Here is a 6881-nt window from a genome sequence, read left to right as displayed (position 1 = left end):
TCTTTTAGGTGTAGCGTTAGGTTGTTTATTTGAGATTTTCCTTGTTTCTTGAGGTAGGCTTGTATAGCTATAAAATTCCCTCTTAGAACTGCTTTTGCTGCATCCCATAGGTTTTGGATTGTCGTGTTTTCATTGTCATTTGTCTCTAGGTATTTTTTGATTTCCTCATTTATTTCTTTAGTGATCTCTTGGTTATTTAGTAACATATTGTTTAGCCTCCATGTGTTTGTGTTTTTTACATTTTTTTCCCTGTAATTCATTTCTAATCTCATAGCGTTGTAGTCAGAAAAGATACTTGATATGATTTCAATTTTCTTAAATTTACCGAGGCTTGATTTGTGACCCAAGATGTGATCTACCCTGGAGAATGTTCTGTGCTCACTTGAGAAGAAAGTGTAATCTGCTATTTTTGGATGGAATGTCCTATAAACAGCAATTAAATCTATCTGGTCTATTGTGTCATTTAAAGCTTCTGTTTCCTTATTTATTTTCATTTTGGATGATCTGTCCATTGGTGTAAGTGAGGTGTTAAAGTCCCCCACTATTATTGTGTTACTGTCAATTTCCTCTTCTATAGCTGTTAGCAGTTGCCTTAAGTATTGAAGTGTTCCTATGTTGGGTGCATATATATTTATAATTGTTATATCTTCTTCTTGGATTGATCCCCTAATCATTATGTAGTGTCCTTCCTTGTCTCTTGTAACATTCTTTACTTTAAAGTCTATTTTATCTGATATAAGTATTGCTACTCCAGCTTTCTTTTGATTTCCATTTGCATCGAATATCTTTTTCCATCCCCTCACTTTCAGGCTGAATGTGTCCCTAGGTGTGAAGTGGGTCTCTTGTAGACAGCATATATATGGGTCTTGTTTTTGTATCCATTCAGCAAGGCTGCGTCTTTTGGCTGGAGCATTTAATCCATTCACGTTTAGGGTAATTATTGATATATATGTTCCTATTACCATTTTCTTAATTGTTTTGGGTTTGCTTTTGTAGGTCCTTTTCTTCTCTTGTGTTTCCCACTTAGAGAAGTTCCTTTAGCATTTGTTGTAGAGCTGGTTTGGTGGTGCTGAATTCTCTTAGCTTTTGCTTGTCTGTAAAGCTTTTGACTTCTCCATCAAATCTGAATGAGATCCTTGCCGGGTAGAGTAATCTTGGTTGTAGGTTCTTCCCTTTCATCACTTTAAGTATATCATGCCACTCCCTTCTGGCTTGTAGAGTTTCTGCTGAGAAATCAGCTGTTAACCTTAGGGGAGTTCCCTTGTATGTTTTTGTCATTTTTCCCTTACTGCTTTTAATAATTTTTCTTTGTCTTTAATTTTTGCCAACTTAATTACTATGTGTCTCGGCATGTTTCTCCTTGGGTTTATACTGTATGGGACTCTGCGCTTCCTGGACTTGGGTGGCTATTTCCTTTCCCGTGTTAGGGAAGTTTTTGACTATAATCTCTTCAAATATTTTCTCTGGTCCTTTCTCTCTTTCTTCTCCTTCTGGGACCCCTATAATGCAAATATTGTTGCATTTAATGTTGTCCCAGAGGTCTCTTGTTATCTCAAGTCCCAGTGAAGAGGTCTCTTCATTTCTTTTCATACTTTTTTCTTTACTTTGTTCTGCAGCAGTGAATTCCACCATTCTGTCTTCCAGGTCACTTATCTGTTCTTCTGCCTCAGTTATTCTGCTATTGATTCCTTCTAGTGTAGTTTTCATTTCAGTTATTGTATTGTTCATCTCTCTTTGTGTGTTCTTTAATTCTTCTAGGTCTTTGTTAAACATTTCTTGCATCTTCTTTTTTTTTTTTTTTTTTTTTTTGTGGTACGCGGGCCTCTCACTGTTGTGGCCTCTCCCATTGCGGAGCACAGGCTCCGGATGCACAGGCCCAGCGGCCATGGCTCATGGACCCAGCCACTCTGTGGCATGTGGGATCTTCCCAGATCGGGGCACGAATCCATGTCCCCTGCATCGGCAGGTGGACTCTCAACCACTGCGCCACCAGGGAAGCCCCATTTCTTGCATCTTCTTGATCTTTGCCTCCATTCTTTTTCCGAGGTCCTGGATCATCTTCACTATCATTATTCTGAATTTTTTTTCTGGAAGGTTGCCTATCTCCAGTTCATTTAGTTGTTTTTCTGGGGTTTTATCTTGTTTCTTCATCTGGTACATAGCCCTCTGCCTTTTCATCTTGTCTATCTTTCTGTGAATGTGGTTTTTGTTCCACAGGCTGCAGGATTGTAGTTCTTCTTGCTTCTGCTGTCTGCCCTCTGGTGGATGAGGCTATCTAAGAGGCTTATGCAACTTTCCTGATGGGAGGGACTGGTGGTGGGTAGAGCTGACTGTTGCTCCGGTGGGCGGAGCTCAGTAAAACTTTAATCCACTTGATTGCTGACGGGTGGGGCTGGGTTCCCTCCCTGTTGGTTGTTTGGCCTGAGGCAACCCAACACTGGAGCTTACCTGGGCTCTTTGGTGGAGCTAATGGCAGACTCTGGGAGGGCTCACGCCAAGGAGTAACTCCCAGAACTCCTGCTGCCAGTGTCCTTGTCCCCACGGTGGGCCACAGCCACCCCCCGCCTCCGCAGGAGACCCTCCAACACTAGTAGGTAGGTCTGGTTCAGTCTCCCCTGGGGTCACTGCTCCTTCCGCTGTGTCCTGATGCACACACCACTTTGTGTGTGCCATCCTAAAGTGGAGTCTCTGTTTCCCCCAGTTCTGTCAAAGTCCTGCAATCAAATCCCAGTAGGCTTCAAAGTCTGATTCTCTAGGAATTCCTCCTCCCGTTGCCAGACCCACAGGTTGGGAAGCCTGTCGTGGGGCTCAGAACCTTCACTCTAGTGGGTGGACTTCTGTGGTATAATTGTTCTCCAGTCTGTGAGTCACCCACCCAGAAGTTATGGGACTTGATTTTACTGTGATTGCGCCCCTTCTACCGTCTCACTGTGGCTTCTCCTTTGTCCTTGGACGTGGGGTATCTTGTTTGGTGAGTTCCAGTGTCCTCCTGTCGATGACTGTCCAGCAGCTAGTTGTGATCCTGGTGCTCTCGCAAGAGGGAGTGAGAGCACGTCCTTCTACTCCACCATCTTGGCTCCAATCTCGAGCCTTACTTTCTTCATAGAGAAGATGGAGATGGGGTTGTCGAAAGGATTAAACCTGACACTCGCAATTTAACTTTTTAAAATCAAGAGGTATCTTACAATCAATGTCAAAAGAAACTTTCCCGCCACCATTTCCCCTCCCCCAGCCCTCTGAATTATTATCAAATAGACAGCATCTTTGAATTGAAGAAACCATTGAGCCTCTCAGGGCATGGGAGAGAGGAAAAAGAATTGCGAGTGGGACTCTGGCTGGGCTTTCCAGCTGACTTGGACCCCACCACATGTTGTTAGTGAGATAGGTTACTGTCTGCTCACTCAAGTCCCAAGCTCGGGCTGAAACCTTTATGTGTGTAAAGAGCTCCACATGAGATGCATTAAAACGGACATACACTTAAGAGCTGCACAACGTCAGTCCCACTCCTAGAGAACTGAAAACATGTTCACACAAAAGCTTGTTCACAAATGTTCACAGCATCATTATTCATAGCAGCCCAAAAGTGGAAACAACCCAAATGTCCCTCAACTGATGAATGGGTAAACAAAATGTGGTATATTCATACAATGCAATATCATTTGGTCATAAAAAGGAAGGAAATTCTGATACATGGTACAGCACGGATGAACCTTGAAAACACTATGCGAAGTGAAAGAAGTCACAAAAGAGCACATATTGTATGATTCCATTTAGATGAAATGTCCACAGTAGGCAAATCCTAAAAGTCGGAAAGCAGAGTGGTGGTTACCGAGGATGGGGGCAGGGGAATGGGAGGGACTGCTAATGGGCATGGGGTTTCTTTTGGAGATGATGAAGATGTTCTGGAATTAGGTAGTAGTAATGGTTGCATAACTTTGGGAATACACTAAAAATCAGTGAATTGGGGCTTCCCTGGTGGCACAGTGGTTGAGAGTCCGCCTGCCAATGCAGGGGACACGGGTTCGTGCCCTGGTCTGGGAAGATCCCACATGCCGTGGAGCAGCTAGGCCTGTGAGCCATGGCCGCTGAGCCTGCGAGTCCGGAGCCTGTGCTCCACAGCGGGAGAGGCCACAACAGTGAGAGGCCCGCGTACCGGAAAAAAAAAAAAAAATCAGTGAACTGTACACTTTAAAATAGTGAATTTTATGGTAGATAAATTGTATGTCAATAAATTTTAAAAGAAAGATCTGTGTAAATAATTGTATAAGTTATAGCTTAATAAAAATAATAGTAAAAGGAGAGAGGGCTTTAGCAGCTTCCTCTTTGATTCTGGAAAGCTGGTCAGGAAGCACCTCTGCCCAGAGGACACGAGAGACTCCTATGAAGCCAGAGTCGTTCAGGTTCCAAAGCTTCCAGCAGGGAGACCTGCAGGAACTGGAGAAATCCCACATTATATCTCAAGGCATGTGACATCCATTGGTCCTTTAAGGTAGCGCATTTAGTGACACATGAATCCATCCTAACGTACTTGAAGGGCTGTCATGTGACACAGGGATTGGGCTTCTGAGTGACTCCAGTGGGCAAAATTAGGACCAGTGGATGAAGTGACAAGAGGGCACGGTCTGGTCAATAAGAAGACAAGCTCCCGAGGAATTAGAGCCATTCGAATATGGCATCAGTGCCCAGTCTGGGCTGCATTCCAGCAAGGCTGGAGAACCACCTCTGGCATCTTGTATATTTATATATTCTGGCCAGGACTGGATGTTCCAACTCTGAGGTCCTAAGAGTCTATATGAAGAATGAGGGAGGAAAAGAGGAAAAAAAAAAAAACTGTGAGAAGGGAGGGTCAAGAGGTGGCCATTGGGCCATTGACAGAATCTGTGACAGAGGCATCAGAATCCGTGACACAGTCCGAGTAGGGCAGCTCCCGCTCAATTTGAAGGCGGCCGTTTCTCAGCAGGTGGGCTCAGATGAGGAAGGCATAGCTGTGAGCAAAGCCAGACTATAGCCTGACCCTGTTTGAGGGAAGCAGTTTTCAATTTCAAACCCTCAAATGCTATCAGGAAGTAGTGTGCACTGATTAAGCACAAGGGCTCTGGATTCAAAACTTGATCCACTAATCAGTAGCTGTGTGATCTTGGGTAGTGCGTTAAGATCTCTGGGCCTCCTTTTCCCTGGTTAAAAACATTGGAATAATAATAGGGCCTACCTCACAGATTTGTTCTGAGGATTAAATGAAATAAGGTAAATAAAGTGCTTGGCCCTAACATACATTAACAGCAGCTGCTGCAAACTGACCTACACGAATTTAATTATGCACAAACTATTAGGTTGTTTTCGGCAGCTGTAGGTAGCTTCCAAACATTACGGGTTGTTGAGGGCTAGCTGCTCCCTCAACCACTTCACTTCCCACAAGTTTCAGATCAAATTCTGCCACATTTTGGACATTTATTAGACACACTTTTATCAGCAAGTAGACACAAAAGGACCTGTTCTGAAAGCTGATCATGGCTCTGTCCTTTGAGGTGCTCTAACCAGGCCTTGCGCGAAAGGTTTGCTCCAGGTGGGTCTCCAAAATCGAGACGCAGGAGTGGGTTAACCTTAAGGCTTCAGGCAAGTCAAATCCTTTGATGTTATGGCTGGACCCAGGGCCACGTTAGAATCTAGCAGCAGGTACCCTCCAGAAAGGTGAATGGTATGGGGCTCAGCAGACTCTTTTTTCTGATCATGCACGGGTTGGGAGGGACTGTAAATTGTCTTAGCCAATATACATATCTTCCAGACCACTGATTTTAATGATGAGGACTCATTTCTAATGGGGTTTATTAACAAGCCACATCCCCCACCCCCAGTGAATCTAATACCCTTATTATGCTATCTAATACCCTTATTATTCTAATTATAATACTCTGATGCTAATGGGAGATAAAGACTGAAACCTTCATAGTAGCTGTGAACATTTAATTAAATGCCAACTGATCACTCCTGTGCTGTATATTCTTGATTAAGGCACCGGGCCTTTCCTAGAGCACAGATTAAATGAACACATACTTACTATCACACTGTAAACCACAGGCATCTGAGCACTGACTGCATTCTCCAGTGCCCTGGTGCTTCTGAAATAGAGACTTGCTTTTGGTAGGAACTAACCATCTCAATTATGGAATGCCTCTATAATTCCTTAAATCCTTTAGCTCATTTAGGTTCTCACAACAGCTGTTTGAGGTGTGGTCTACAACTCCCACTTTACTGATGAGGAAACTAAAATTCAGAGAGGTTAAGTTACTTGCCCAAAGCCCCAGAGCTGTAGGATATTTGGCAGAAATAAAGTGAAGAAAAAAAGCAATGAGAACCTCCTTGTATAAATGTAGTATCTTATCTTAGGTGAGGAGCAAGAAAGAGATTAAGTGTGGCCACCAAACCTGCCATCCCATCCCCTGCAGAGAGCCTTCCCTTAGCGAGAAGAATCACTCATCCTCTCACGTAATCCAGTGCATCTCATTTCCCTCCATTTGAGCGTTAATTTCATACTTTCAATTGACTGCAGAGAGATGCGCTCTCTTCCCACTTCCCGCTGGACCTCGAGGGTCTGTTCATGCTGCCCTGCCCACGCCCAGTCCCAGACCACCTCCATCTAGAATTACAACAAGCCGAGAGCTAGGGTTACTGCACTTAGTACTGAAAGGCCGCCTCATTCCAGCCTTTTAGAGCCAGGCAGCTAATCACTCATCACTTGCCAGTTGGATGGTGTATTTTGGGCTTGCTTTGTTTCTGCCAGGGCCGAAAACAAGCAAAGAGTGGGGGGTCATCAGGAATGGAACAGGCTGAGCAGGGCTGGAGGATGAGTGACATGGGAATTCAGAGAACCAACATCCCCAGGG

Source organism: Hyperoodon ampullatus (assembly GCF_949752795.1).
Source record: "Hyperoodon ampullatus genome assembly, chromosome: 1".
NCBI lineage: Eukaryota > Metazoa > Chordata > Mammalia > Artiodactyla > Ziphiidae > Hyperoodon > Hyperoodon ampullatus.
Note: the sequence above shows the minus strand (reverse complement) of the source record.